Source organism: Thunnus thynnus, unplaced genomic scaffold (assembly GCF_963924715.1).
Source record: "Thunnus thynnus unplaced genomic scaffold, fThuThy2.1 SCAFFOLD_65, whole genome shotgun sequence".
NCBI classification, from domain to species: Eukaryota; Metazoa; Chordata; class Actinopteri; order Scombriformes; family Scombridae; genus Thunnus; species Thunnus thynnus.
The window spans coordinates 68,654-91,217 of NW_027095960.1; the positions used below are offsets into that span (position 1 = coordinate 68,654).

General features: G+C 57.3%; 67 non-coding genes across 67 annotated transcripts; all 67 read left to right on the forward strand.

Moving 5' to 3' along the window:
- The first annotated feature begins 55 nt into the window (after positions 1-55).
- LOC137179272 (5S ribosomal RNA) lies at positions 56-174 on the forward strand. Its single transcript, XR_010927658.1, has one exon. It is a non-coding gene; the product is annotated as a 5S ribosomal RNA (ribosomal RNA).
- Positions 175-392: 218 nt separating this feature from the next.
- LOC137179273 (5S ribosomal RNA) lies at positions 393-511 on the forward strand. Its single transcript, XR_010927659.1, has one exon. It is a non-coding gene; the product is annotated as a 5S ribosomal RNA (ribosomal RNA).
- Positions 512-729: 218 nt separating this feature from the next.
- LOC137179274 (5S ribosomal RNA) lies at positions 730-848 on the forward strand. Its single transcript, XR_010927660.1, has one exon. It is a non-coding gene; the product is annotated as a 5S ribosomal RNA (ribosomal RNA).
- Positions 849-1,066: 218 nt separating this feature from the next.
- Positions 1,067-1,185, forward strand: LOC137179275 (5S ribosomal RNA). The gene has a single exon (XR_010927661.1). It is a non-coding gene; the product is annotated as a 5S ribosomal RNA (ribosomal RNA).
- Positions 1,186-1,403: 218 nt separating this feature from the next.
- Positions 1,404-1,522, forward strand: LOC137179277 (5S ribosomal RNA). Its single transcript, XR_010927663.1, has one exon. It is a non-coding gene; the product is annotated as a 5S ribosomal RNA (ribosomal RNA).
- Positions 1,523-1,740: 218 nt separating this feature from the next.
- LOC137179278 (5S ribosomal RNA) lies at positions 1,741-1,859 on the forward strand. Its single transcript, XR_010927664.1, has one exon. It is a non-coding gene; the product is annotated as a 5S ribosomal RNA (ribosomal RNA).
- A 218-nt stretch (positions 1,860-2,077) lies between these two features.
- Positions 2,078-2,196, forward strand: LOC137179279 (5S ribosomal RNA). The gene has a single exon (XR_010927665.1). It is a non-coding gene; the product is annotated as a 5S ribosomal RNA (ribosomal RNA).
- A 218-nt stretch (positions 2,197-2,414) lies between these two features.
- LOC137179280 (5S ribosomal RNA) lies at positions 2,415-2,533 on the forward strand. The gene has a single exon (XR_010927666.1). It is a non-coding gene; the product is annotated as a 5S ribosomal RNA (ribosomal RNA).
- Positions 2,534-2,751: 218 nt separating this feature from the next.
- LOC137179281 (5S ribosomal RNA) lies at positions 2,752-2,870 on the forward strand. The gene has a single exon (XR_010927667.1). It is a non-coding gene; the product is annotated as a 5S ribosomal RNA (ribosomal RNA).
- Positions 2,871-3,088: 218 nt separating this feature from the next.
- On the forward strand, positions 3,089-3,207 carry LOC137179282 (5S ribosomal RNA). Its single transcript, XR_010927668.1, has one exon. It is a non-coding gene; the product is annotated as a 5S ribosomal RNA (ribosomal RNA).
- Positions 3,208-3,425: 218 nt separating this feature from the next.
- Positions 3,426-3,544, forward strand: LOC137179382 (5S ribosomal RNA). The gene has a single exon (XR_010927763.1). It is a non-coding gene; the product is annotated as a 5S ribosomal RNA (ribosomal RNA).
- A 210-nt stretch (positions 3,545-3,754) lies between these two features.
- On the forward strand, positions 3,755-3,873 carry LOC137179283 (5S ribosomal RNA). The gene has a single exon (XR_010927669.1). It is a non-coding gene; the product is annotated as a 5S ribosomal RNA (ribosomal RNA).
- A 210-nt stretch (positions 3,874-4,083) lies between these two features.
- LOC137179284 (5S ribosomal RNA) lies at positions 4,084-4,202 on the forward strand. Its single transcript, XR_010927670.1, has one exon. It is a non-coding gene; the product is annotated as a 5S ribosomal RNA (ribosomal RNA).
- Positions 4,203-4,420: 218 nt separating this feature from the next.
- On the forward strand, positions 4,421-4,539 carry LOC137179285 (5S ribosomal RNA). Its single transcript, XR_010927671.1, has one exon. It is a non-coding gene; the product is annotated as a 5S ribosomal RNA (ribosomal RNA).
- A 218-nt stretch (positions 4,540-4,757) lies between these two features.
- LOC137179286 (5S ribosomal RNA) lies at positions 4,758-4,876 on the forward strand. The gene has a single exon (XR_010927672.1). It is a non-coding gene; the product is annotated as a 5S ribosomal RNA (ribosomal RNA).
- A 218-nt stretch (positions 4,877-5,094) lies between these two features.
- Positions 5,095-5,213, forward strand: LOC137179288 (5S ribosomal RNA). Its single transcript, XR_010927674.1, has one exon. It is a non-coding gene; the product is annotated as a 5S ribosomal RNA (ribosomal RNA).
- A 218-nt stretch (positions 5,214-5,431) lies between these two features.
- Positions 5,432-5,550, forward strand: LOC137179289 (5S ribosomal RNA). Its single transcript, XR_010927675.1, has one exon. It is a non-coding gene; the product is annotated as a 5S ribosomal RNA (ribosomal RNA).
- Positions 5,551-5,768: 218 nt separating this feature from the next.
- Positions 5,769-5,887, forward strand: LOC137179290 (5S ribosomal RNA). The gene has a single exon (XR_010927676.1). It is a non-coding gene; the product is annotated as a 5S ribosomal RNA (ribosomal RNA).
- A 218-nt stretch (positions 5,888-6,105) lies between these two features.
- LOC137179291 (5S ribosomal RNA) lies at positions 6,106-6,224 on the forward strand. Its single transcript, XR_010927677.1, has one exon. It is a non-coding gene; the product is annotated as a 5S ribosomal RNA (ribosomal RNA).
- Positions 6,225-6,442: 218 nt separating this feature from the next.
- On the forward strand, positions 6,443-6,561 carry LOC137179292 (5S ribosomal RNA). Its single transcript, XR_010927678.1, has one exon. It is a non-coding gene; the product is annotated as a 5S ribosomal RNA (ribosomal RNA).
- A 218-nt stretch (positions 6,562-6,779) lies between these two features.
- LOC137179293 (5S ribosomal RNA) lies at positions 6,780-6,898 on the forward strand. Its single transcript, XR_010927679.1, has one exon. It is a non-coding gene; the product is annotated as a 5S ribosomal RNA (ribosomal RNA).
- A 218-nt stretch (positions 6,899-7,116) lies between these two features.
- Positions 7,117-7,235, forward strand: LOC137179383 (5S ribosomal RNA). The gene has a single exon (XR_010927764.1). It is a non-coding gene; the product is annotated as a 5S ribosomal RNA (ribosomal RNA).
- Positions 7,236-7,445: 210 nt separating this feature from the next.
- Positions 7,446-7,564, forward strand: LOC137179294 (5S ribosomal RNA). The gene has a single exon (XR_010927680.1). It is a non-coding gene; the product is annotated as a 5S ribosomal RNA (ribosomal RNA).
- Positions 7,565-7,774: 210 nt separating this feature from the next.
- LOC137179295 (5S ribosomal RNA) lies at positions 7,775-7,893 on the forward strand. Its single transcript, XR_010927681.1, has one exon. It is a non-coding gene; the product is annotated as a 5S ribosomal RNA (ribosomal RNA).
- A 218-nt stretch (positions 7,894-8,111) lies between these two features.
- On the forward strand, positions 8,112-8,230 carry LOC137179296 (5S ribosomal RNA). Its single transcript, XR_010927682.1, has one exon. It is a non-coding gene; the product is annotated as a 5S ribosomal RNA (ribosomal RNA).
- Positions 8,231-8,448: 218 nt separating this feature from the next.
- On the forward strand, positions 8,449-8,567 carry LOC137179297 (5S ribosomal RNA). The gene has a single exon (XR_010927683.1). It is a non-coding gene; the product is annotated as a 5S ribosomal RNA (ribosomal RNA).
- A 210-nt stretch (positions 8,568-8,777) lies between these two features.
- Positions 8,778-8,896, forward strand: LOC137179299 (5S ribosomal RNA). The gene has a single exon (XR_010927685.1). It is a non-coding gene; the product is annotated as a 5S ribosomal RNA (ribosomal RNA).
- A 210-nt stretch (positions 8,897-9,106) lies between these two features.
- On the forward strand, positions 9,107-9,225 carry LOC137179300 (5S ribosomal RNA). The gene has a single exon (XR_010927686.1). It is a non-coding gene; the product is annotated as a 5S ribosomal RNA (ribosomal RNA).
- Positions 9,226-9,443: 218 nt separating this feature from the next.
- Positions 9,444-9,562, forward strand: LOC137179301 (5S ribosomal RNA). Its single transcript, XR_010927687.1, has one exon. It is a non-coding gene; the product is annotated as a 5S ribosomal RNA (ribosomal RNA).
- A 218-nt stretch (positions 9,563-9,780) lies between these two features.
- On the forward strand, positions 9,781-9,899 carry LOC137179303 (5S ribosomal RNA). Its single transcript, XR_010927688.1, has one exon. It is a non-coding gene; the product is annotated as a 5S ribosomal RNA (ribosomal RNA).
- Positions 9,900-10,109: 210 nt separating this feature from the next.
- LOC137179304 (5S ribosomal RNA) lies at positions 10,110-10,228 on the forward strand. The gene has a single exon (XR_010927689.1). It is a non-coding gene; the product is annotated as a 5S ribosomal RNA (ribosomal RNA).
- Positions 10,229-10,438: 210 nt separating this feature from the next.
- Positions 10,439-10,557, forward strand: LOC137179305 (5S ribosomal RNA). Its single transcript, XR_010927690.1, has one exon. It is a non-coding gene; the product is annotated as a 5S ribosomal RNA (ribosomal RNA).
- A 218-nt stretch (positions 10,558-10,775) lies between these two features.
- LOC137179355 (5S ribosomal RNA) lies at positions 10,776-10,894 on the forward strand. The gene has a single exon (XR_010927738.1). It is a non-coding gene; the product is annotated as a 5S ribosomal RNA (ribosomal RNA).
- Positions 10,895-11,104: 210 nt separating this feature from the next.
- Positions 11,105-11,223, forward strand: LOC137179306 (5S ribosomal RNA). Its single transcript, XR_010927691.1, has one exon. It is a non-coding gene; the product is annotated as a 5S ribosomal RNA (ribosomal RNA).
- A 210-nt stretch (positions 11,224-11,433) lies between these two features.
- LOC137179307 (5S ribosomal RNA) lies at positions 11,434-11,552 on the forward strand. Its single transcript, XR_010927692.1, has one exon. It is a non-coding gene; the product is annotated as a 5S ribosomal RNA (ribosomal RNA).
- Positions 11,553-11,770: 218 nt separating this feature from the next.
- Positions 11,771-11,889, forward strand: LOC137179308 (5S ribosomal RNA). The gene has a single exon (XR_010927693.1). It is a non-coding gene; the product is annotated as a 5S ribosomal RNA (ribosomal RNA).
- A 218-nt stretch (positions 11,890-12,107) lies between these two features.
- LOC137179309 (5S ribosomal RNA) lies at positions 12,108-12,226 on the forward strand. Its single transcript, XR_010927694.1, has one exon. It is a non-coding gene; the product is annotated as a 5S ribosomal RNA (ribosomal RNA).
- A 218-nt stretch (positions 12,227-12,444) lies between these two features.
- On the forward strand, positions 12,445-12,563 carry LOC137179311 (5S ribosomal RNA). The gene has a single exon (XR_010927696.1). It is a non-coding gene; the product is annotated as a 5S ribosomal RNA (ribosomal RNA).
- A 218-nt stretch (positions 12,564-12,781) lies between these two features.
- Positions 12,782-12,900, forward strand: LOC137179312 (5S ribosomal RNA). The gene has a single exon (XR_010927697.1). It is a non-coding gene; the product is annotated as a 5S ribosomal RNA (ribosomal RNA).
- Positions 12,901-13,118: 218 nt separating this feature from the next.
- Positions 13,119-13,237, forward strand: LOC137179313 (5S ribosomal RNA). The gene has a single exon (XR_010927698.1). It is a non-coding gene; the product is annotated as a 5S ribosomal RNA (ribosomal RNA).
- A 218-nt stretch (positions 13,238-13,455) lies between these two features.
- LOC137179314 (5S ribosomal RNA) lies at positions 13,456-13,574 on the forward strand. The gene has a single exon (XR_010927699.1). It is a non-coding gene; the product is annotated as a 5S ribosomal RNA (ribosomal RNA).
- Positions 13,575-13,792: 218 nt separating this feature from the next.
- On the forward strand, positions 13,793-13,911 carry LOC137179315 (5S ribosomal RNA). The gene has a single exon (XR_010927700.1). It is a non-coding gene; the product is annotated as a 5S ribosomal RNA (ribosomal RNA).
- Positions 13,912-14,121: 210 nt separating this feature from the next.
- LOC137179316 (5S ribosomal RNA) lies at positions 14,122-14,240 on the forward strand. Its single transcript, XR_010927701.1, has one exon. It is a non-coding gene; the product is annotated as a 5S ribosomal RNA (ribosomal RNA).
- A 210-nt stretch (positions 14,241-14,450) lies between these two features.
- Positions 14,451-14,569, forward strand: LOC137179317 (5S ribosomal RNA). Its single transcript, XR_010927702.1, has one exon. It is a non-coding gene; the product is annotated as a 5S ribosomal RNA (ribosomal RNA).
- A 218-nt stretch (positions 14,570-14,787) lies between these two features.
- On the forward strand, positions 14,788-14,906 carry LOC137179319 (5S ribosomal RNA). Its single transcript, XR_010927703.1, has one exon. It is a non-coding gene; the product is annotated as a 5S ribosomal RNA (ribosomal RNA).
- A 218-nt stretch (positions 14,907-15,124) lies between these two features.
- On the forward strand, positions 15,125-15,243 carry LOC137179320 (5S ribosomal RNA). Its single transcript, XR_010927704.1, has one exon. It is a non-coding gene; the product is annotated as a 5S ribosomal RNA (ribosomal RNA).
- A 210-nt stretch (positions 15,244-15,453) lies between these two features.
- On the forward strand, positions 15,454-15,572 carry LOC137179321 (5S ribosomal RNA). Its single transcript, XR_010927705.1, has one exon. It is a non-coding gene; the product is annotated as a 5S ribosomal RNA (ribosomal RNA).
- A 209-nt stretch (positions 15,573-15,781) lies between these two features.
- Positions 15,782-15,900, forward strand: LOC137179323 (5S ribosomal RNA). Its single transcript, XR_010927707.1, has one exon. It is a non-coding gene; the product is annotated as a 5S ribosomal RNA (ribosomal RNA).
- Positions 15,901-16,118: 218 nt separating this feature from the next.
- On the forward strand, positions 16,119-16,237 carry LOC137179324 (5S ribosomal RNA). Its single transcript, XR_010927708.1, has one exon. It is a non-coding gene; the product is annotated as a 5S ribosomal RNA (ribosomal RNA).
- Positions 16,238-16,455: 218 nt separating this feature from the next.
- Positions 16,456-16,574, forward strand: LOC137179325 (5S ribosomal RNA). Its single transcript, XR_010927709.1, has one exon. It is a non-coding gene; the product is annotated as a 5S ribosomal RNA (ribosomal RNA).
- A 218-nt stretch (positions 16,575-16,792) lies between these two features.
- On the forward strand, positions 16,793-16,911 carry LOC137179326 (5S ribosomal RNA). Its single transcript, XR_010927710.1, has one exon. It is a non-coding gene; the product is annotated as a 5S ribosomal RNA (ribosomal RNA).
- Positions 16,912-17,129: 218 nt separating this feature from the next.
- LOC137179327 (5S ribosomal RNA) lies at positions 17,130-17,248 on the forward strand. Its single transcript, XR_010927711.1, has one exon. It is a non-coding gene; the product is annotated as a 5S ribosomal RNA (ribosomal RNA).
- Positions 17,249-17,466: 218 nt separating this feature from the next.
- On the forward strand, positions 17,467-17,585 carry LOC137179328 (5S ribosomal RNA). Its single transcript, XR_010927712.1, has one exon. It is a non-coding gene; the product is annotated as a 5S ribosomal RNA (ribosomal RNA).
- A 219-nt stretch (positions 17,586-17,804) lies between these two features.
- On the forward strand, positions 17,805-17,923 carry LOC137179329 (5S ribosomal RNA). The gene has a single exon (XR_010927713.1). It is a non-coding gene; the product is annotated as a 5S ribosomal RNA (ribosomal RNA).
- A 218-nt stretch (positions 17,924-18,141) lies between these two features.
- Positions 18,142-18,260, forward strand: LOC137179330 (5S ribosomal RNA). Its single transcript, XR_010927714.1, has one exon. It is a non-coding gene; the product is annotated as a 5S ribosomal RNA (ribosomal RNA).
- Positions 18,261-18,478: 218 nt separating this feature from the next.
- LOC137179331 (5S ribosomal RNA) lies at positions 18,479-18,597 on the forward strand. The gene has a single exon (XR_010927715.1). It is a non-coding gene; the product is annotated as a 5S ribosomal RNA (ribosomal RNA).
- Positions 18,598-18,815: 218 nt separating this feature from the next.
- Positions 18,816-18,934, forward strand: LOC137179332 (5S ribosomal RNA). Its single transcript, XR_010927716.1, has one exon. It is a non-coding gene; the product is annotated as a 5S ribosomal RNA (ribosomal RNA).
- Positions 18,935-19,152: 218 nt separating this feature from the next.
- LOC137179335 (5S ribosomal RNA) lies at positions 19,153-19,271 on the forward strand. The gene has a single exon (XR_010927718.1). It is a non-coding gene; the product is annotated as a 5S ribosomal RNA (ribosomal RNA).
- A 218-nt stretch (positions 19,272-19,489) lies between these two features.
- Positions 19,490-19,608, forward strand: LOC137179336 (5S ribosomal RNA). The gene has a single exon (XR_010927719.1). It is a non-coding gene; the product is annotated as a 5S ribosomal RNA (ribosomal RNA).
- A 218-nt stretch (positions 19,609-19,826) lies between these two features.
- Positions 19,827-19,945, forward strand: LOC137179337 (5S ribosomal RNA). Its single transcript, XR_010927720.1, has one exon. It is a non-coding gene; the product is annotated as a 5S ribosomal RNA (ribosomal RNA).
- Positions 19,946-20,163: 218 nt separating this feature from the next.
- LOC137179338 (5S ribosomal RNA) lies at positions 20,164-20,282 on the forward strand. The gene has a single exon (XR_010927721.1). It is a non-coding gene; the product is annotated as a 5S ribosomal RNA (ribosomal RNA).
- Positions 20,283-20,500: 218 nt separating this feature from the next.
- On the forward strand, positions 20,501-20,619 carry LOC137179344 (5S ribosomal RNA). The gene has a single exon (XR_010927727.1). It is a non-coding gene; the product is annotated as a 5S ribosomal RNA (ribosomal RNA).
- Positions 20,620-20,829: 210 nt separating this feature from the next.
- On the forward strand, positions 20,830-20,948 carry LOC137179339 (5S ribosomal RNA). The gene has a single exon (XR_010927722.1). It is a non-coding gene; the product is annotated as a 5S ribosomal RNA (ribosomal RNA).
- A 218-nt stretch (positions 20,949-21,166) lies between these two features.
- On the forward strand, positions 21,167-21,285 carry LOC137179340 (5S ribosomal RNA). The gene has a single exon (XR_010927723.1). It is a non-coding gene; the product is annotated as a 5S ribosomal RNA (ribosomal RNA).
- A 218-nt stretch (positions 21,286-21,503) lies between these two features.
- Positions 21,504-21,622, forward strand: LOC137179343 (5S ribosomal RNA). The gene has a single exon (XR_010927726.1). It is a non-coding gene; the product is annotated as a 5S ribosomal RNA (ribosomal RNA).
- Positions 21,623-21,840: 218 nt separating this feature from the next.
- On the forward strand, positions 21,841-21,959 carry LOC137179341 (5S ribosomal RNA). Its single transcript, XR_010927724.1, has one exon. It is a non-coding gene; the product is annotated as a 5S ribosomal RNA (ribosomal RNA).
- A 218-nt stretch (positions 21,960-22,177) lies between these two features.
- Positions 22,178-22,296, forward strand: LOC137179342 (5S ribosomal RNA). Its single transcript, XR_010927725.1, has one exon. It is a non-coding gene; the product is annotated as a 5S ribosomal RNA (ribosomal RNA).
- The last annotated feature ends 268 nt before the right edge of the window (positions 22,297-22,564 follow it).

The window sequence follows — 22,564 nt, forward strand, 5'->3', positions numbered from 1 at the left end:
AAGGCGCGTCTGACGAGCGACATCCCTAAAAGGCCCATGCGTGGTACCTTGGACAGCTTACGGCCATACCACCCTGAACACGCCCGATCTCGTCTGATCTCGGAAGCTAAGCAGGGTCGGGCCTGGTTAGTACTTGGATGGGAGACCGCCTGGGAATACCAGGTGCTGTAAGCTTTTTCACTTTTCTCCACAAGCTCCTGCCGTGTTTAACGTAGGGATCCTCTCTCGTTCTACTCCGTGTCTTTGCAGAACTGTGCGCGGGAGTCCCACTCTCTGGTATTTCTCCGACGGAGGAACGGATCGGAACGCTCTCAGCGCAGCTGCCGCCTGGGCGTTGAAGGCGCGTCTGACGAGCGACATCCCTAAAAGGCCCATGCGTGGTACCTTGGACAGCTTACGGCCATACCACCCTGAACACGCCCGATCTCGTCTGATCTCGGAAGCTAAGCAGGGTCGGGCCTGGTTAGTACTTGGATGGGAGACCGCCTGGGAATACCAGGTGCTGTAAGCTTTTTCACTTTTCTCCACAAGCTCCTGCCGTGTTTAACGTAGGGATCCTCTCTCGTTCTACTCCGTGTCTTTGCAGAACTGTGCGCGGGAGTCCCACTCTCTGGTATTTCTCCGACGGAGGAACGGATCGGAACGCTCTCAGCGCAGCTGCCGCCTGGGCGTTGAAGGCGCGTCTGACGAGCGACATCCCTAAAAGGCCCATGCGTGGTACCTTGGACAGCTTACGGCCATACCACCCTGAACACGCCCGATCTCGTCTGATCTCGGAAGCTAAGCAGGGTCGGGCCTGGTTAGTACTTGGATGGGAGACCGCCTGGGAATACCAGGTGCTGTAAGCTTTTTCACTTTTCTCCACAAGCTCCTGCCGTGTTTAACGTAGGGATCCTCTCTCGTTCTACTCCGTGTCTTTGCAGAACTGTGCGCGGGAGTCCCACTCTCTGGTATTTCTCCGACGGAGGAACGGATCGGAGCGCTCTCAGCGCAGCTGCCGCCTGGGCGTTGAAGGCGCGTCTGACGAGCGACATCCCTAAAAGGCCCATGCGTGGTACCTTGGACAGCTTACGGCCATACCACCCTGAACACGCCCGATCTCGTCTGATCTCGGAAGCTAAGCAGGGTCGGGCCTGGTTAGTACTTGGATGGGAGACCGCCTGGGAATACCAGGTGCTGTAAGCTTTTTCACTTTTCTCCACAAGCTCCTGCCGTGTTTAACGTAGGGATCCTCTCTGGTTTTCCTCCGTGTCTTTGCAGAACTGTGCGCGGGAGTCCCACTCTCTGGTATTTCTCCGACGGAGGAACGGATCGGAACGCTCTCAGCGCAGCTGCCGCCTGGGCGTTGAAGGCGCGTCTGACGAGCGACATCCCTAAAAGGCCCATGCGTGGTACCTTGGACAGCTTACGGCCATACCACCCTGAACACGCCCGATCTCGTCTGATCTCGGAAGCTAAGCAGGGTCGGGCCTGGTTAGTACTTGGATGGGAGACCGCCTGGGAATACCAGGTGCTGTAAGCTTTTTCACTTTTCTCCACAAGCTCCTGCCGTGTTTAACGTAGGGATCCTCTCTGGTTTTCCTCCGTGTCTTTGCAGAACTGTGCGCGGGAGTCCCACTCTCTGGTATTTCTCCGACGGAGGAACGGATCGGAACGCTCTCAGCGCAGCTGCCGCCTGGGCGTTGAAGGCGCGTCTGACGAGCGACATCCCTAAAAGGCCCATGCGTGGTACCTTGGACAGCTTACGGCCATACCACCCTGAACACGCCCGATCTCGTCTGATCTCGGAAGCTAAGCAGGGTCGGGCCTGGTTAGTACTTGGATGGGAGACCGCCTGGGAATACCAGGTGCTGTAAGCTTTTTCACTTTTCTCCACAAGCTCCTGCCGTGTTTAACGTAGGGATCCTCTCTCGTTCTACTCCGTGTCTTTGCAGAACTGTGCGCGGGAGTCCCACTCTCTGGTATTTCTCCGACGGAGGAACGGATCGGAACGCTCTCAGCGCAGCTGCCGCCTGGGCGTTGAAGGCGCGTCTGACGAGCGACATCCCTAAAAGGCCCATGCGTGGTACCTTGGACAGCTTACGGCCATACCACCCTGAACACGCCCGATCTCGTCTGATCTCGGAAGCTAAGCAGGGTCGGGCCTGGTTAGTACTTGGATGGGAGACCGCCTGGGAATACCAGGTGCTGTAAGCTTTTTCACTTTTCTCCACAAGCTCCTGCCGTGTTTAACGTAGGGATCCTCTCTGGTTTTCCTCCGTGTCTTTGCAGAACTGTGCGCGGGAGTCCCACTCTCTGGTATTTCTCCGACGGAGGAACGGATCGGAACGCTCTCAGCGCAGCTGCCGCCTGGGCGTTGAAGGCGCGTCTGACGAGCGACATCCCTAAAAGGCCCATGCGTGGTACCTTGGACAGCTTACGGCCATACCACCCTGAACACGCCCGATCTCGTCTGATCTCGGAAGCTAAGCAGGGTCGGGCCTGGTTAGTACTTGGATGGGAGACCGCCTGGGAATACCAGGTGCTGTAAGCTTTTTCACTTTTCTCCACAAGCTCCTGCCGTGTTTAACGTAGGGATCCTCTCTGGTTTTCCTCCGTGTCTTTGCAGAACTGTGCGCGGGAGTCCCACTCTCTGGTATTTCTCCGACGGAGGAACGGATCGGAACGCTCTCAGCGCAGCTGCCGCCTGGGCGTTGAAGGCGCGTCTGACGAGCGACATCCCTAAAAGGCCCATGCGTGGTACCTTGGACAGCTTACGGCCATACCACCCTGAACACGCCCGATCTCGTCTGATCTCGGAAGCTAAGCAGGGTCGGGCCTGGTTAGTACTTGGATGGGAGACCGCCTGGGAATACCAGGTGCTGTAAGCTTTTTCACTTTTCTCCACAAGCTCCTGCCGTGTTTAACGTAGGGATCCTCTCTCGTTCTACTCCGTGTCTTTGCAGAACTGTGCGCGGGAGTCCCACTCTCTGGTATTTCTCCGACGGAGGAACGGATCGGAACGCTCTCAGCGCAGCTGCCGCCTGGGCGTTGAAGGCGCGTCTGACGAGCGACATCCCTAAAAGGCCCATGCGTGGTACCTTGGACAGCTTACGGCCATACCACCCTGAACACGCCCGATCTCGTCTGATCTCGGAAGCTAAGCAGGGTCGGGCCTGGTTAGTACTTGGATGGGAGACCGCCTGGGAATACCAGGTGCTGTAAGCTTTTTCACTTTTCTCCACAAGCTCCTGCCGTGTTTAACGTAGGGATCCTCTCTCGTTCTACTCCGTGTCTTTGCAGAACTGTGCGCGGGAGTCCCACTCTCTGGTATTTCTCCGACGGAGGAACGGATCGGAACGCTCTCAGCGCAGCTGCCGCCTGGGCGTTGAAGGCGCGTCTGACGAGCGACATCCCTAAAAGGCCCATGCGTGGTACCTTGGACAGCTTACGGCCATACCACCCTGAACACGCCCGATCTCGTCTGATCTCGGAAGCTAAGCAGGGTCGGGCCTGGTTAGTACTTGGATGGGAGACCGCCTGGGAATACCAGGTGCTCTAAGCTTTTTCACTTTTCTCCACAAGCTCCTGCCGTGTTTAACGTAGGGATCCTCTCTGGTTTTCCTCCGTGTCTTTGCAGAACTGTGCGCGGGAGTCCCACTCTCTGGTATTTCTCCGACGGATCGGAACGCTCTCAGCGCAGCTGCCGCCTGGGCGTTGAAGGCGCGTCTGACGAGCGACATCCCTAAAAGGCCCATGCGTGGTACCTTGGACAGCTTACGGCCATACCACCCTGAACACGCCCGATCTCGTCTGATCTCGGAAGCTAAGCAGGGTCGGGCCTGGTTAGTACTTGGATGGGAGACCGCCTGGGAATACCAGGTGCTGTAAGCTTTTTCACTTTTCTCCACAAGCTCCTGCCGTGTTTAACGTAGGGATCCTCTCTGGTTTTCCTCCGTGTCTTTGCAGAACTGTGCGCGGGAGTCCCACTCTCTGGTATTTCTCCGACGGATCGGAACGCTCTCAGCGCAGCTGCCGCCTGGGCGTTGAAGGCGCGTCTGACGAGCGACATCCCTAAAAGGCCCATGCGTGGTACCTTGGACAGCTTACGGCCATACCACCCTGAACACGCCCGATCTCGTCTGATCTCGGAAGCTAAGCAGGGTCGGGCCTGGTTAGTACTTGGATGGGAGACCGCCTGGGAATACCAGGTGCTGTAAGCTTTTTCACTTTTCTCCACAAGCTCCTGCCGTGTTTAACGTAGGGATCCTCTCTGGTTTTCCTCCGTGTCTTTGCAGAACTGTGCGCGGGAGTCCCACTCTCTGGTATTTCTCCGACGGAGGAACGGATCGGAACGCTCTCAGCGCAGCTGCCGCCTGGGCGTTGAAGGCGCGTCTGACGAGCGACATCCCTAAAAGGCCCATGCGTGGTACCTTGGACAGCTTACGGCCATACCACCCTGAACACGCCCGATCTCGTCTGATCTCGGAAGCTAAGCAGGGTCGGGCCTGGTTAGTACTTGGATGGGAGACCGCCTGGGAATACCAGGTGCTGTAAGCTTTTTCACTTTTCTCCACAAGCTCCTGCCGTGTTTAACGTAGGGATCCTCTCTGGTTTTCCTCCGTGTCTTTGCAGAACTGTGCGCGGGAGTCCCACTCTCTGGTATTTCTCCGACGGAGGAACGGATCGGAACGCTCTCAGCGCAGCTGCCGCCTGGGCGTTGAAGGCGCGTCTGACGAGCGACATCCCTAAAAGGCCCATGCGTGGTACCTTGGACAGCTTACGGCCATACCACCCTGAACACGCCCGATCTCGTCTGATCTCGGAAGCTAAGCAGGGTCGGGCCTGGTTAGTACTTGGATGGGAGACCGCCTGGGAATACCAGGTGCTGTAAGCTTTTTCACTTTTCTCCACAAGCTCCTGCCGTGTTTAACGTAGGGATCCTCTCTGGTTTTCCTCCGTGTCTTTGCAGAACTGTGCGCGGGAGTCCCACTCTCTGGTATTTCTCCGACGGAGGAACGGATCGGAACGCTCTCAGCGCAGCTGCCGCCTGGGCGTTGAAGGCGCGTCTGACGAGCGACATCCCTAAAAGGCCCATGCGTGGTACCTTGGACAGCTTACGGCCATACCACCCTGAACACGCCCGATCTCGTCTGATCTCGGAAGCTAAGCAGGGTCGGGCCTGGTTAGTACTTGGATGGGAGACCGCCTGGGAATACCAGGTGCTGTAAGCTTTTTCACTTTTCTCCACAAGCTCCTGCCGTGTTTAACGTAGGGATCCTCTCTCGTTCTACTCCGTGTCTTTGCAGAACTGTGCGCGGGAGTCCCACTCTCTGGTATTTCTCCGACGGAGGAACGGATCGGAACGCTCTCAGCGCAGCTGCCGCCTGGGCGTTGAAGGCGCGTCTGACGAGCGACATCCCTAAAAGGCCCATGCGTGGTACCTTGGACAGCTTACGGCCATACCACCCTGAACACGCCCGATCTCGTCTGATCTCGGAAGCTAAGCAGGGTCGGGCCTGGTTAGTACTTGGATGGGAGACCGCCTGGGAATACCAGGTGCTGTAAGCTTTTTCACTTTTCTCCACAAGCTCCTGCCGTGTTTAACGTAGGGATCCTCTCTGGTTTTCCTCCGTGTCTTTGCAGAACTGTGCGCGGGAGTCCCACTCTCTGGTATTTCTCCGACGGAGGAACGGATCGGAACGCTCTCAGCGCAGCTGCCGCCTGGGCGTTGAAGGCGCGTCTGACGAGCGACATCCCTAAAAGGCCCATGCGTGGTACCTTGGACAGCTTACGGCCATACCACCCTGAACACGCCCGATCTCGTCTGATCTCGGAAGCTAAGCAGGGTCGGGCCTGGTTAGTACTTGGATGGGAGACCGCCTGGGAATACCAGGTGCTGTAAGCTTTTTCACTTTTCTCCACAAGCTCCTGCCGTGTTTAACGTAGGGATCCTCTCTGGTTTTCCTCCGTGTCTTTGCAGAACTGTGCGCGGGAGTCCCACTCTCTGGTATTTCTCCGACGGAGGAACGGATCGGAACGCTCTCAGCGCAGCTGCCGCCTGGGCGTTGAAGGCGCGTCTGACGAGCGACATCCCTAAAAGGCCCATGCGTGGTACCTTGGACAGCTTACGGCCATACCACCCTGAACACGCCCGATCTCGTCTGATCTCGGAAGCTAAGCAGGGTCGGGCCTGGTTAGTACTTGGATGGGAGACCGCCTGGGAATACCAGGTGCTGTAAGCTTTTTCACTTTTCTCCACAAGCTCCTGCCGTGTTTAACGTAGGGATCCTCTCTGGTTTTCCTCCGTGTCTTTGCAGAACTGTGCGCGGGAGTCCCACTCTCTGGTATTTCTCCGACGGAGGAACGGATCGGAACGCTCTCAGCGCAGCTGCCGCCTGGGCGTTGAAGGCGCGTCTGACGAGCGACATCCCTAAAAGGCCCATGCGTGGTACCTTGGACAGCTTACGGCCATACCACCCTGAACACGCCCGATCTCGTCTGATCTCGGAAGCTAAGCAGGGTCGGGCCTGGTTAGTACTTGGATGGGAGACCGCCTGGGAATACCAGGTGCTGTAAGCTTTTTCACTTTTCTCCACAAGCTCCTGCCGTGTTTAACGTAGGGATCCTCTCTCGTTCTACTCCGTGTCTTTGCAGAACTGTGCGCGGGAGTCCCACTCTCTGGTATTTCTCCGACGGAGGAACGGATCGGAACGCTCTCAGCGCAGCTGCCGCCTGGGCGTTGAAGGCGCGTCTGACGAGCGACATCCCTAAAAGGCCCATGCGTGGTACCTTGGACAGCTTACGGCCATACCACCCTGAACACGCCCGATCTCGTCTGATCTCGGAAGCTAAGCAGGGTCGGGCCTGGTTAGTACTTGGATGGGAGACCGCCTGGGAATACCAGGTGCTGTAAGCTTTTTCACTTTTCTCCACAAGCTCCTGCCGTGTTTAACGTAGGGATCCTCTCTCGTTCTACTCCGTGTCTTTGCAGAACTGTGCGCGGGAGTCCCACTCTCTGGTATTTCTCCGACGGAGGAACGGATCGGAACGCTCTCAGCGCAGCTGCCGCCTGGGCGTTGAAGGCGCGTCTGACGAGCGACATCCCTAAAAGGCCCATGCGTGGTACCTTGGACAGCTTACGGCCATACCACCCTGAACACGCCCGATCTCGTCTGATCTCGGAAGCTAAGCAGGGTCGGGCCTGGTTAGTACTTGGATGGGAGACCGCCTGGGAATACCAGGTGCTCTAAGCTTTTTCACTTTTCTCCACAAGCTCCTGCCGTGTTTAACGTAGGGATCCTCTCTGGTTTTCCTCCGTGTCTTTGCAGAACTGTGCGCGGGAGTCCCACTCTCTGGTATTTCTCCGACGGATCGGAACGCTCTCAGCGCAGCTGCCGCCTGGGCGTTGAAGGCGCGTCTGACGAGCGACATCCCTAAAAGGCCCATGCGTGGTACCTTGGACAGCTTACGGCCATACCACCCTGAACACGCCCGATCTCGTCTGATCTCGGAAGCTAAGCAGGGTCGGGCCTGGTTAGTACTTGGATGGGAGACCGCCTGGGAATACCAGGTGCTGTAAGCTTTTTCACTTTTCTCCACAAGCTCCTGCCGTGTTTAACGTAGGGATCCTCTCTGGTTTTCCTCCGTGTCTTTGCAGAACTGTGCGCGGGAGTCCCACTCTCTGGTATTTCTCCGACGGATCGGAACGCTCTCAGCGCAGCTGCCGCCTGGGCGTTGAAGGCGCGTCTGACGAGCGACATCCCTAAAAGGCCCATGCGTGGTACCTTGGACAGCTTACGGCCATACCACCCTGAACACGCCCGATCTCGTCTGATCTCGGAAGCTAAGCAGGGTCGGGCCTGGTTAGTACTTGGATGGGAGACCGCCTGGGAATACCAGGTGCTGTAAGCTTTTTCACTTTTCTCCACAAGCTCCTGCCGTGTTTAACGTAGGGATCCTCTCTGGTTTTCCTCCGTGTCTTTGCAGAACTGTGCGCGGGAGTCCCACTCTCTGGTATTTCTCCGACGGAGGAACGGATCGGAACGCTCTCAGCGCAGCTGCCGCCTGGGCGTTGAAGGCGCGTCTGACGAGCGACATCCCTAAAAGGCCCATGCGTGGTACCTTGGACAGCTTACGGCCATACCACCCTGAACACGCCCGATCTCGTCTGATCTCGGAAGCTAAGCAGGGTCGGGCCTGGTTAGTACTTGGATGGGAGACCGCCTGGGAATACCAGGTGCTGTAAGCTTTTTCACTTTTCTCCACAAGCTCCTGCCGTGTTTAACGTAGGGATCCTCTCTGGTTTTCCTCCGTGTCTTTGCAGAACTGTGCGCGGGAGTCCCACTCTCTGGTATTTCTCCGACGGAGGAACGGATCGGAACGCTCTCAGCGCAGCTGCCGCCTGGGCGTTGAAGGCGCGTCTGACGAGCGACATCCCTAAAAGGCCCATGCGTGGTACCTTGGACAGCTTACGGCCATACCACCCTGAACACGCCCGATCTCGTCTGATCTCGGAAGCTAAGCAGGGTCGGGCCTGGTTAGTACTTGGATGGGAGACCGCCTGGGAATACCAGGTGCTGTAAGCTTTTTCACTTTTCTCCACAAGCTCCTGCCGTGTTTAACGTAGGGATCCTCTCTGGTTTTCCTCCGTGTCTTTGCAGAACTGTGCGCGGGAGTCCCACTCTCTGGTATTTCTCCGACGGATCGGAACGCTCTCAGCGCAGCTGCCGCCTGGGCGTTGAAGGCGCGTCTGACGAGCGACATCCCTAAAAGGCCCATGCGTGGTACCTTGGCCAGCTTACGGCCATACCACCCTGAACACGCCCGATCTCGTCTGATCTCGGAAGCTAAGCAGGGTCGGGCCTGGTTAGTACTTGGATGGGAGACCGCCTGGGAATACCAGGTGCTGTAAGCTTTTTCACTTTTCTCCACAAGCTCCTGCCGTGTTTAACGTAGGGATCCTCTCTGGTTTTCCTCCGTGTCTTTGCAGAACTGTGCGCGGGAGTCCCACTCTCTGGTATTTCTCCGACGGATCGGAACGCTCTCAGCGCAGCTGCCGCCTGGGCGTTGAAGGCGCGTCTGACGAGCGACATCCCTAAAAGGCCCATGCGTGGTACCTTGGACAGCTTACGGCCATACCACCCTGAACACGCCCGATCTCGTCTGATCTCGGAAGCTAAGCAGGGTCGGGCCTGGTTAGTACTTGGATGGGAGACCGCCTGGGAATACCAGGTGCTGTAAGCTTTTTCACTTTTCTCCACAAGCTCCTGCCGTGTTTAACGTAGGGATCCTCTCTGGTTTTCCTCCGTGTCTTTGCAGAACTGTGCGCGGGAGTCCCACTCTCTGGTATTTCTCCGACGGAGGAACGGATCGGAACGCTCTCAGCGCAGCTGCCGCCTGGGCGTTGAAGGCGCGTCTGACGAGCGACATCCCTAAAAGGCCCATGCGTGGTACCTTGGACAGCTTACGGCCATACCACCCTGAACACGCCCGATCTCGTCTGATCTCGGAAGCTAAGCAGGGTCGGGCCTGGTTAGTACTTGGATGGGAGACCGCCTGGGAATACCAGGTGCTGTAAGCTTTTTCACTTTTCTCCACAAGCTCCTGCCGTGTTTAACGTAGGGATCCTCTCTCGTTCTACTCCGTGTCTTTGCAGAACTGTGCGCGGGAGTCCCACTCTCTGGTATTTCTCCGACGGAGGAACGGATCGGAACGCTCTCAGCGCAGCTGCCGCCTGGGCGTTGAAGGCGCGTCTGACGAGCGACATCCCTAAAAGGCCCATGCGTGGTACCTTGGACAGCTTACGGCCATACCACCCTGAACACGCCCGATCTCGTCTGATCTCGGAAGCTAAGCAGGGTCGGGCCTGGTTAGTACTTGGATGGGAGACCGCCTGGGAATACCAGGTGCTGTAAGCTTTTTCACTTTTCTCCACAAGCTCCTGCCGTGTTTAACGTAGGGATCCTCTCTGGTTTTCCTCCGTGTCTTTGCAGAACTGTGCGCGGGAGTCCCACTCTCTGGTATTTCTCCGACGGATCGGAACGCTCTCAGCGCAGCTGCCGCCTGGGCGTTGAAGGCGCGTCTGACGAGCGACATCCCTAAAAGGCCCATGCGTGGTACCTTGGCCAGCTTACGGCCATACCACCCTGAACACGCCCGATCTCGTCTGATCTCGGAAGCTAAGCAGGGTCGGGCCTGGTTAGTACTTGGATGGGAGACCGCCTGGGAATACCAGGTGCTGTAAGCTTTTTCACTTTTCTCCACAAGCTCCTGCCGTGTTTAACGTAGGGATCCTCTCTGGTTTTCCTCCGTGTCTTTGCAGAACTGTGCGCGGGAGTCCCACTCTCTGGTATTTCTCCGACGGATCGGAACGCTCTCAGCGCAGCTGCCGCCTGGGCGTTGAAGGCGCGTCTGACGAGCGACATCCCTAAAAGGCCCATGCGTGGTACCTTGGACAGCTTACGGCCATACCACCCTGAACACGCCCGATCTCGTCTGATCTCGGAAGCTAAGCAGGGTCGGGCCTGGTTAGTACTTGGATGGGAGACCGCCTGGGAATACCAGGTGCTGTAAGCTTTTTCACTTTTCTCCACAAGCTCCTGCCGTGTTTAACGTAGGGATCCTCTCTGGTTTTCCTCCGTGTCTTTGCAGAACTGTGCGCGGGAGTCCCACTCTCTGGTATTTCTCCGACGGAGGAACGGATCGGAACGCTCTCAGCGCAGCTGCCGCCTAGGCGTTGAAGGCGCGTCTGACGAGCGACATCCCTAAAAGGCCCATGCGTGGTACCTTGGACAGCTTACGGCCATACCACCCTGAACACGCCTGATCTCGTCTGATCTCGGAAGCTAAGCAGGGTCGGGCCTGGTTAGTACTTGGTTGGGAGACCGCCTGGGAATACCAGGTGCTGTAAGCTTTTTCACTTTTCTCCACAAGCTCCTGCCGTGTTTAACGTAGGGATCCTCTCTGGTTTTCCTCCGTGTCTTTGCAGAACTGTGCGCGGGAGTCCCACTCTCTGGTATTTCTCCGACGGATCGGAACGCTCTCAGCGCAGCTGCCGCCTGGGCGTTGAAGGCGCGTCTGACGAGCGACATCCCTAAAAGGCCCATGCGTGGTACCTTGGCCAGCTTACGGCCATACCACCCTGAACACGCCCGATCTCGTCTGATCTCGGAAGCTAAGCAGGGTCGGGCCTGGTTAGTACTTGGATGGGAGACCGCCTGGGAATACCAGGTGCTGTAAGCTTTTTCACTTTTCTCCACAAGCTCCTGCCGTGTTTAACGTAGGGATCCTCTCTGGTTTTCCTCCGTGTCTTTGCAGAACTGTGCGCGGGAGTCCCACTCTCTGGTATTTCTCCGACGGATCGGAACGCTCTCAGCGCAGCTGCCGCCTGGGCGTTGAAGGCGCGTCTGACGAGCGACATCCCTAAAAGGCCCATGCGTGGTACCTTGGACAGCTTACGGCCATACCACCCTGAACACGCCCGATCTCGTCTGATCTCGGAAGCTAAGCAGGGTCGGGCCTGGTTAGTACTTGGATGGGAGACCGCCTGGGAATACCAGGTGCTGTAAGCTTTTTCACTTTTCTCCACAAGCTCCTGCCGTGTTTAACGTAGGGATCCTCTCTGGTTTTCCTCCGTGTCTTTGCAGAACTGTGCGCGGGAGTCCCACTCTCTGGTATTTCTCCGACGGAGGAACGGATCGGAACGCTCTCAGCGCAGCTGCCGCCTGGGCGTTGAAGGCGCGTCTGACGAGCGACATCCCTAAAAGGCCCATGCGTGGTACCTTGGACAGCTTACGGCCATACCACCCTGAACACGCCCGATCTCGTCTGATCTCGGAAGCTAAGCAGGGTCGGGCCTGGTTAGTACTTGGATGGGAGACCGCCTGGGAATACCAGGTGCTGTAAGCTTTTTCACTTTTCTCCACAAGCTCCTGCCGTGTTTAACGTAGGGATCCTCTCTGGTTTTCCTCCGTGTCTTTGCAGAACTGTGCGCGGGAGTCCCACTCTCTGGTATTTCTCCGACGGAGGAACGGATCGGAACGCTCTCAGCGCAGCTGCCGCCTCGGCGTTGAAGGCGCGTCTGACGAGCGACATCCCTAAAAGGCCCATGCGTGGTACCTTGGACAGCTTACGGCCATACCACCCTGAACACGCCCGATCTCGTCTGATCTCGGAAGCTAAGCAGGGTCGGGCCTGGTTAGTACTTGGATGGGAGACCGCCTGGGAATACCAGGTGCTGTAAGCTTTTTCACTTTTCTCCACAAGCTCCTGCCGTGTTTAACGTAGGGATCCTCTCTCGTTCTACTCCGTGTCTTTGCAGAACTGTGCGCGGGAGTCCCACTCTCTGGTATTTCTCCGACGGAGGAACGGATCGGAACGCTCTCAGCGCAGCTGCCGCCTGGGCGTTGAAGGCGCGTCTGACGAGCGACATCCCTAAAAGGCCCATGCGTGGTACCTTGGACAGCTTACGGCCATACCACCCTGAACACGCCCGATCTCGTCTGATCTCGGAAGCTAAGCAGGGTCGGGCCTGGTTAGTACTTGGATGGGAGACCGCCTGGGAATACCAGGTGCTGTAAGCTTTTTCACTTTTCTCCACAAGCTCCTGCCGTGTTTAACGTAGGGATCCTCTCTCGTTCTACTCCGTGTCTTTGCAGAACTGTGCGCGGGAGTCCCACTCTCTGGTATTTCTCCGACGGAGGAACGGATCGGAACGCTCTCAGCGCAGCTGCCGCCTGGGCGTTGAAGGCGCGTCTGACGAGCGACATCCCTAAAAGGCCCATGCGTGGTACCTTGGACAGCTTACGGCCATACCACCCTGAACACGCCCGATCTCGTCTGATCTCGGAAGCTAAGCAGGGTCGGGCCTGGTTAGTACTTGGATGGGAGACCGCCTGGGAATACCAGGTGCTGTAAGCTTTTTCACTTTTCTCCACAAGCTCCTGCCGTGTTTAACGTAGGGATCCTCTCTGGTTTTCCTCCGTGTCTTTGCAGAACTGTGCGCGGGAGTCCCACTCTCTGGTATTTCTCCGACGGAGGAACGGATCGGAACGCTCTCAGCGCAGCTGCCGCCTGGGCGTTGAAGGCGCGTCTGACGAGCGACATCCCTAAAAGGCCCATGCGTGGTACCTTGGACAGCTTACGGCCATACCACCCTGAACACGCCCGATCTCGTCTGATCTCGGAAGCTAAGCAGGGTCGGGCCTGGTTAGTACTTGGATGGGAGACCGCCTGGGAATACCAGGTGCTGTAAGCTTTTTCACTTTTCTCCACAAGCTCCTGCCGTGTTTAACGTAGGGATCCTCTCTGGTTTTCCTCCGTGTCTTTGCAGAACTGTGCGCGGGAGTCCCACTCTCTGGTATTTCTCCGACGGAGGAACGGATCGGAACGCTCTCAGCGCAGCTGCCGCCTGGGCGTTGAAGGCGCGTCTGACGAGCGACATCCCTAAAAGGCCCATGCGTGGTACCTTGGACAGCTTACGGCCATACCACCCTGAACACGCCCGATCTCGTCTGATCTCGGAAGCTAAGCAGGGTCGGGCCTGGTTAGTACTTGGATGGGAGACCGCCTGGGAATACCAGGTGCTGTAAGCTTTTTCACTTTTCTCCACAAGCTCCTGCCGTGTTTAACGTAGGGATCCTCTCTGGTTTTCCTCCGTGTCTTTGCAGAACTGTGCGCGGGAGTCCCACTCTCTGGTATTTCTCCGACGGAGGAACGGATCGGAACGCTCTCAGCGCAGCTGCCGCCTCGGCGTTGAAGGCGCGTCTGACGAGCGACATCCCTAAAAGGCCCATGCGTGGTACCTTGGACAGCTTACGGCCATACCACCCTGAACACGCCCGATCTCGTCTGATCTCGGAAGCTAAGCAGGGTCGGGCCTGGTTAGTACTTGGATGGGAGACCGCCTGGGAATACCAGGTGCTGTAAGCTTTTTCACTTTTCTCCACAAGCTCCTGCCGTGTTTAACGTAGGGATCCTCTCTGGTTTTCCTCCGTGTCTTTGCAGAACTGTGCGCGGGAGTCCCACTCTCTGGTATTTCTCCGACGGATCGGAACGCTCTCAGCGCAGCTGCCGCCTGGGCGTTGAAGGCGCGTCTGACGAGCGACATCCCTAAAAGGCCCATGCGTGGTACCTTGGCCAGCTTACGGCCATACCACCCTGAACACGCCCGATCTCGTCTGATCTCGGAAGCTAAGCAGGGTCGGGCCTGGTTAGTACTTGGATGGGAGACCGCCTGGGAATACCAGGTGCTGTAAGCTTTTTCACTTTTCTCCACAAGCTCCTGCCGTGTTTAACGTAGGGATCCTCTCTGGTTTTCCTCCGTGTCTTTGCAGAACTGTGCGCGGGAGTCCCACTCTCTGGTATTTCTCCGACGGATCGGAACGCTCTCAGCGCAGCTGCCGCCTGGGCGTTGAAGGCGCGTCTGACGAGCGACATCCCTAAAAGGCCCATGCGTGGTACCTTGGACAGCTTACGGCCATACCACCCTGAACACGCCCGATCTCGTCTGATCTCGGAAGCTAAGCAGGGTCGGGCCTGGTTAGTACTTGGATGGGAGACCGCCTGGGAATACCAGGTGCTGTAAGCTTTTTCACTTTTCTCCACAAGCTCCTGCCGTGTTTAACGTAGGGATCCTCTCTGGTTTTCCTCCGTGTCTTTGCAGAACTGTGCGCGGGAGTCCCACTCTCTGGTATTTCTCCGACGGAGGAACGGATCGGAACGCTCTCAGCGCAGCTGCCGCCTGGGCGTTGAAGGCGCGTCTGACGAGCGACATCCCTAAAAGGCCCATGCGTGGTACCTTGGACAGCTTACGGCCATACCACCCTGAACACGCCCGATCTCGTCTGATCTCGGAAGCTAAGCAGGGTCGGGCCTGGTTAGTACTTGGATGGGAGACCGCCTGGGAATACCAGGTGCTGTAAGCTTTTTCACTTTTCTCCACAAGCTCCTGCCGTGTTTAACGTAGGGATCCTCTCTGGTTTTCCTCCGTGTCTTTGCAGAACTGTGCGCGGGAGTCCCACTCTCTGGTATTTCTCCGACGGAGGAACGGATCGGAACGCTCTCAGCGCAGCTGCCGCCTGGGCGTTGAAGGCGCGTCTGACGAGCGACATCCCTAAAAGGCCCATGCGTGGTACCTTGGACAGCTTACGGCCATACCACCCTGAACACGCCCGATCTCGTCTGATCTCGGAAGCTAAGCAGGGTCGGGCCTGGTTAGTACTTGGATGGGAGACCGCCTGGGAATACCAGGTGCTGTAAGCTTTTTCACTTTTCTCCACAAGCTCCTGCCGTGTTTAACGTAGGGATCCTCTCTGGTTTTCCTCCGTGTCTTTGCAGAACTGTGCGCGGGAGTCCCACTCTCTGGTATTTCTCCGACGGATCGGAACGCTCTCAGCGCAGCTGCCGCCTGGGCGTTGAAGGCGCGTCTGACGAGCGACATCCCTAAAAGGCCCATGCGTGGTACCTTGGCCAGCTTACGGCCATACCACCCTGAACACGCCCGATCTCGTCTGATCTCGGAAGCTAAGCAGGGTCGGGCCTGGTTAGTACTTGGATGGGAGACCGCCTGGGAATACCAGGTGCTGTAAGCTTTTTCACTTTTCTCCACAAGCTCCTGCCGTGTTTAACGTAGGGATCCTCTCTGGTTTTCCTCCGTGTCTTTGCAGAACTGTGCGCGGGAGTCCCACTCTCTGGTATTTCTCCGACGGATCGGAACGCTCTCAGCGCAGCTGCCGCCTGGGGTTGAAGGCGCGTCTGACGAGCGACATCCCTAAAAGGCCCATGCGTGGTACCTTGGACAGCTTACGGCCATACCACCCTGAACACGCCCGATCTCGTCTGATCTCGGAAGCTAAGCAGGGTCGGGCCTGGTTAGTACTTGGATGGGAGACCGCCTGGGAATACCAGGTGCTGTAAGCTTTTTCACTTTTCTCCACAAGCTCCTGCCGTGTTTAACGTAGGGATCCTCTCTGGTTTTCCTCCGTGTCTTTGCAGAACTGTGCGCGGGAGTCCCACTCTCTGGTATTTCTCCGACGGAGGAACGGATCGGAACGCTCTCAGCGCAGCTGCCGCCTGGGCGTTGAAGGCGCGTCTGACGAGCGACATCCCTAAAAGGCCCATGCGTGGTACCTTGGACAGCTTACGGCCATACCACCCTGAACACGCCCGATCTCGTCTGATCTCGGAAGCTAAGCAGGGTCGGGCCTGGTTAGTACTTGGATGGGAGACCGCCTGGGAATACCAGGTGCTGTAAGCTTTTTCACTTTTCTCCACAAGCTCCTGCCGTGTTTAACGTAGGGATCCTCTCTGGTTTTCCTCCGTGTCTTTGCAGAACTGTGCGCGGGAGTCCCACTCTCTGGTATTTCTCCGACGGAGGAACGGATCGGAACGCTCTCAGCGCAGCTGCCGCCTGGGCGTTGAAGGCGCGTCTGACGAGCGACATCCCTAAAAGGCCCATGCGTGGTACCTTGGACAGCTTACGGCCATACCACCCTGAACACGCCCGATCTCGTCTGATCTCGGAAGCTAAGCAGGGTCGGGCCTGGTTAGTACTTGGATGGGAGACCGCCTGGGAATACCAGGTGCTGTAAGCTTTTTCACTTTTCTCCACAAGCTCCTGCCGTGTTTAACGTAGGGATCCTCTCTGGTTTTCCTCCGTGTCTTTGCAGAACTGTGCGCGGGAGTCCCACTCTCTGGTATTTCTCCGACGGAGGAACGGATCGGAACGCTCTCAGCGCAGCTGCCGCCTGGGCGTTGAAGGCGCGTCTGACGAGCGACATCCCTAAAAGGCCCATGCGTGGTACCTTGGACAGCTTACGGCCATACCACCCTGAACACGCCCGATCTCGTCTGATCTCGGAAGCTAAGCAGGGTCGGGCCTGGTTAGTACTTGGATGGGAGACCGCCTGGGAATACCAGGTGCTGTAAGCTTTTTCACTTTTCTCCACAAGCTCCTGCCGTGTTTAACGTAGGGATCCTCTCTGGTTTTCCTCCGTGTCTTTGCAGAACTGTGCGCGGGAGTCCCACTCTCTGGTATTTCTCCGACGGAGGAACGGATCGGAACGCTCTCAGCGCAGCTGCCGCCTGGGCGTTGAAGGCGCGTCTGACGAGCGACATCCCTAAAAGGCCCATGCGTGGTACCTTGGACAGCTTACGGCCATACCACCCTGAACACGCCCGATCTCGTCTGATCTCGGAAGCTAAGCAGGGTCGGGCCTGGTTAGTACTTGGATGGGAGACCGCCTGGGAATACCAGGTGCTGTAAGCTTTTTCACTTTTCTCCACAAGCTCCTGCCGTGTTTAACGTAGGGATCCTCTCTGGTTTTCCTCCGTGTCTTTGCAGAACTGTGCGCGGGAGTCCCACTCTCTGGTATTTCTCCGACGGAGGAACGGATCGGAACGCTCTCAGCGCAGCTGCCGCCTGGGCGTTGAAGGCGCGTCTGACGAGCGACATCCCTAAAAGGCCCATGCGTGGTACCTTGGACAGCTTACGGCCATACCACCCTGAACACGCCCGATCTCGTCTGATCTCGGAAGCTAAGCAGGGTCGGGCCTGGTTAGTACTTGGATGGGAGACCGCCTGGGAATACCAGGTGCTGTAAGCTTTTTCACTTTTCTCCACAAGCTCCTGCCGTGTTTAACGTAGGGATCCTCTCTCGTTCTTCCTCCGTGTCTTTGCAGAACTGTGCGCGGGAGTCCCACTCTCTGGTATTTCTCCGACGGAGGAACGGATCGGAACGCTCTCAGCGCAGCTGCCGCCTGGGCGTTGAAGGCGCGTCTGACGAGCGACATCCCTAAAAGGCCCATGCGTGGTACCTTGGACAGCTTACGGCCATACCACCCTGAACACGCCCGATCTCGTCTGATCTCGGAAGCTAAGCAGGGTCGGGCCTGGTTAGTACTTGGATGGGAGACCGCCTGGGAATACCAGGTGCTGTAAGCTTTTTCACTTTTCTCCACAAGCTCCTGCCGTGTTTAACGTAGGGATCCTCTCTGGTTTTCCTCCGTGTCTTTGCAGAACTGTGCGCGGGAGTCCCACTCTCTGGTATTTCTCCGACGGAGGAACGGATCGGAACGCTCTCAGCGCAGCTGCCGCCTGGGCGTTGAAGGCGCGTCTGACGAGCGACATCCCTAAAAGGCCCATGCGTGGTACCTTGGACAGCTTACGGCCATACCACCCTGAACACGCCCGATCTCGTCTGATCTCGGAAGCTAAGCAGGGTCGGGCCTGGTTAGTACTTGGATGGGAGACCGCCTGGGAATACCAGGTGCTGTAAGCTTTTTCACTTTTCTCCACAAGCTCCTGCCGTGTTTAACGTAGGGATCCTCTCTGGTTTTCCTCCGTGTCTTTGCAGAACTGTGCGCGGGAGTCCCACTCTCTGGTATTTCTCCGACGGAGGAACGGATCGGAACGCTCTCAGCGCAGCTGCCGCCTGGGCGTTGAAGGCGCGTCTGACGAGCGACATCCCTAAAAGGCCCATGCGTGGTACCTTGGACAGCTTACGGCCATACCACCCTGAACACGCCCGATCTCGTCTGATCTCGGAAGCTAAGCAGGGTCGGGCCTGGTTAGTACTTGGATGGGAGACCGCCTGGGAATACCAGGTGCTGTAAGCTTTTTCACTTTTCTCCACAAGCTCCTGCCGTGTTTAACGTAGGGATCCTCTCTGGTTTTCCTCCGTGTCTTTGCAGAACTGTGCGCGGGAGTCCCACTCTCTGGTATTTCTCCGACGGAGGAACGGATCGGAACGCTCTCAGCGCAGCTGCCGCCTGGGCGTTGAAGGCGCGTCTGACGAGCGACATCCCTAAAAGGCCCATGCGTGGTACCTTGGACAGCTTACGGCCATACCACCCTGAACACGCCCGATCTCGTCTGATCTCGGAAGCTAAGCAGGGTCGGGCCTGGTTAGTACTTGGATGGGAGACCGCCTGGGAATACCAGGTGCTGTAAGCTTTTTCACTTTTCTCCACAAGCTCCTGCCGTGTTTAACGTAGGGATCCTCTCTGGTTTTCCTCCGTGTCTTTGCAGAACTGTGCGCGGGAGTCCCACTCTCTGGTATTTCTCCGACGGAGGAACGGATCGGAACGCTCTCAGCGCAGCTGCCGCCTGGGCGTTGAAGGCGCGTCTGACGAGCGACATCCCTAAAAGGCCCATGCGTGGTACCTTGGACAGCTTACGGCCATACCACCCTGAACACGCCCGATCTCGTCTGATCTCGGAAGCTAAGCAGGGTCGGGCCTGGTTAGTACTTGGATGGGAGACCGCCTGGGAATACCAGGTGCTGTAAGCTTTTTCACTTTTCTCCACAAGCTCCTGCCGTGTTTAACGTAGGGATCCTCTCTCGTTTTCCTCCGTGTCTTTGCAGAACTGTGCGCGGGAGTCCCACTCTCTGGTATTTCTCCGACGGAGGAACGGATCGGAACGCTCTCAGCGCAGCTGCCGCCTGGGCGTTGAAGGCGCGTCTGACGAGCGACATCCCTAAAAGGCCCATGCGTGGTACCTTGGACAGCTTACGGCCATACCACCCTGAACACGCCCGATCTCGTCTGATCTCGGAAGCTAAGCAGGGTCGGGCCTGGTTAGTACTTGGATGGGAGACCGCCTGGGAATACCAGGTGCTGTAAGCTTTTTCACTTTTCTCCACAAGCTCCTGCCGTGTTTAACGTAGGGATCCTCTCTGGTTTTCCTCCGTGTCTTTGCAGAACTGTGCGCGGGAGTCCCACTCTCTGGTATTTCTCCGACGGAGGAACGGATCGGAACGCTCTCAGCGCAGCTGCCGCCTGGGCGTTGAAGGCGCGTCTGACGAGCGACATCCCTAAAAGGCCCATGCGTGGTACCTTGGACAGCTTACGGCCATACCACCCTGAACACGCCCGATCTCGTCTGATCTCGGAAGCTAAGCAGGGTCGGGCCTGGTTAGTACTTGGATGGGAGACCGCCTGGGAATACCAGGTGCTGTAAGCTTTTTCACTTTTCTCCACAAGCTCCTGCCGTGTTTAACGTAGGGATCCTCTCTGGTTTTCCTCCGTGTCTTTGCAGAACTGTGCGCGGGAGTCCCACTCTCTGGTATTTCTCCGACGGAGGAACGGATCGGAACGCTCTCGGCGCAGCTGCCGCCTGGGCGTTGAAGGCGCGTCTGACGAGCGACATCCCTAAAAGGCCCATGCGTGGTACCTTGGACAGCTTACGGCCATACCACCCTGAACACGCCCGATCTCGTCTGATCTCGGAAGCTAAGCAGGGTCGGGCCTGGTTAGTACTTGGATGGGAGACCGCCTGGGAATACCAGGTGCTGTAAGCTTTTTCACTTTTCTCCACAAGCTCCTGCCGTGTTTAACGTAGGGATCCTCTCTGGTTTTCCTCCGTGTCTTTGCAGAACTGTGCGCGGGAGTCCCACTCTCTGGTATTTCTCCGACGGAGGAACGGATCGGAACGCTCTCAGCGCAGCTGCCGCCTGGGCGTTGAAGGCGCGTCTGACGAGCGACATCCCTAAAAGGCCCATGCGTGGTACCTTGGACAGCTTATGGCCATACCACCCTGAACACGCCCGATCTCGTCTGATCTCGGAAGCTAAGCAGGGTCGGGCCTGGTTAGTACTTGGATGGGAGACCGCCTGGGAATACCAGGTGCTGTAAGCTTTTTCACTTTTCTCCACAAGCTCCTGCCGTGTTTAACGTAGGGATCCTCTCTGGTTTTCCTCCGTGTCTTTGCAGAACTGTGCGCGGGAGTCCCACTCTCTGGTATTTCTCCGACGGATCGGAACGCTCTCAGCGCAGCTGCCGCCTGGGCGTTGAAGGCGCGTCTGACGAGCGACATCCCTAAAAGGCCCATGCGTGGTACCTTGGACAGCTTACGGCCATACCACCCTGAACACGCCCGATCTCGTCTGATCTCGGAAGCTAAGCAGGGTCGGGCCTGGTTAGTACTTGGATGGGAGACCGCCTGGGAATACCAGGTGCTGTAAGCTTTTTCACTTTTCTCCACAAGCTCCTGCCGTGTTTAACGTAGGGATCCTCTCTGGTTTTCCTCCGTGTCTTTGCAGAACTGTGCGCGGGAGTCCCACTCTCTGGTATTTCTCCGACGGAGGAACGGATCGGAACGCTCTCAGCGCAGCTGCCGCCTGGGCGTTGAAGGCGCGTCTGACGAGCGACATCCCTAAAAGGCCCATGCGTGGTACCTTGGACAGCTTACGGCCATACCACCCTGAACACGCCCGATCTCGTCTGATCTCGGAAGCTAAGCAGGGTCGGGCCTGGTTAGTACTTGGATGGGAGACCGCCTGGGAATACCAGGTGCTGTAAGCTTTTTCACTTTTCTCCACAAGCTCCTGCCGTGTTTAACGTAGGGATCCTCTCTGGTTTTCCTCCGTGTCTTTGCAGAACTGTGCGCGGGAGTCCCACTCTCTGGTATTTCTCCGACGGAGGAACGGATCGGAACGCTCTCAGCGCAGCTGCCGCCTGGGCGTTGAAGGCGCGTCTGACGAGCGACAACCCTAAAAGGCCCATGCGTGGTACCTTGGACAGCTTACGGCCATACCACCCTGAACACGCCCGATCTCGTCTGATCTCGGAAGCTAAGCAGGGTCGGGCCTGGTTAGTACTTGGATGGGAGACCGCCTGGGAGTACCAGGTGCTGTAAGCTTTTTCACTTTTCTCCACAAGCTCCTGCCGTGTTTAACGTAGGGATCCTCTCTCGTTCTACTCCGTGTCTTTGCAGAACTGTGCGCGGGAGTCCCACTCTCTGGTATTTCTCCGACGGAGGAACGGATCGGAACGCTCTCAGCGCAGCTGCCGCCTGGGCGTTGAAGGCGCGTCTGACGAGCGACATCCCTAAAAGGCCCATGCGTGGTACCTTGGACAGCTTACGGCCATACCACCCTGAACACGCCCGATCTCGTCTGATCTCGGAAGCTAAGCAGGGTCGGGCCTGGTTAGTACTTGGATGGGAGACCGCCTGGGAATACCAGGTGCTGTAAGCTTTTTCACTTTTCTCCACAAGCTCCTGCCGTGTTTAACGTAGGGATCCTCTCTGGTTTTCCTCCGTGTCTTTGCAGAACTGTGCGCGGGAGTCCCACTCTCTGGTATTTCTCCGACGGAGGAACGGATCGGAACGCTCTCGGCGCAGCTGCCGCCTGGGCGTTGAAGGCGCGTCTGACGAGCGACATCCCTAAAAGGCCCATGCGTGGTACCTTGGACAGCTTACGGCCATACCACCCTGAACACGCCCGATCTCGTCTGATCTCGGAAGCTAAGCAGGGTCGGGCCTGGTTAGTACTTGGATGGGAGACCGCCTGGGAATACCAGGTGCTGTAAGCTTTTTCACTTTTCTCCACAAGCTCCTGCCGTGTTTAACGTAGGGATCCTCTCTGGTTTTCCTCCGTGTCTTTGCAGAACTGTGCGCGGGAGTCCCACTCTCTGGTATTTCTCCGACGGAGGAACGGATCGGAACGCTCTCAGCGCAGCTGCCGCCTGGGCGTTGAAGGCGCGTCTGACGAGCGACATCCCTAAAAGGCCCATGCGTGGTACCTTGGACAGCTTACGGCCATACCACCCTGAACACGCCCGATCTCGTCTGATCTCGGAA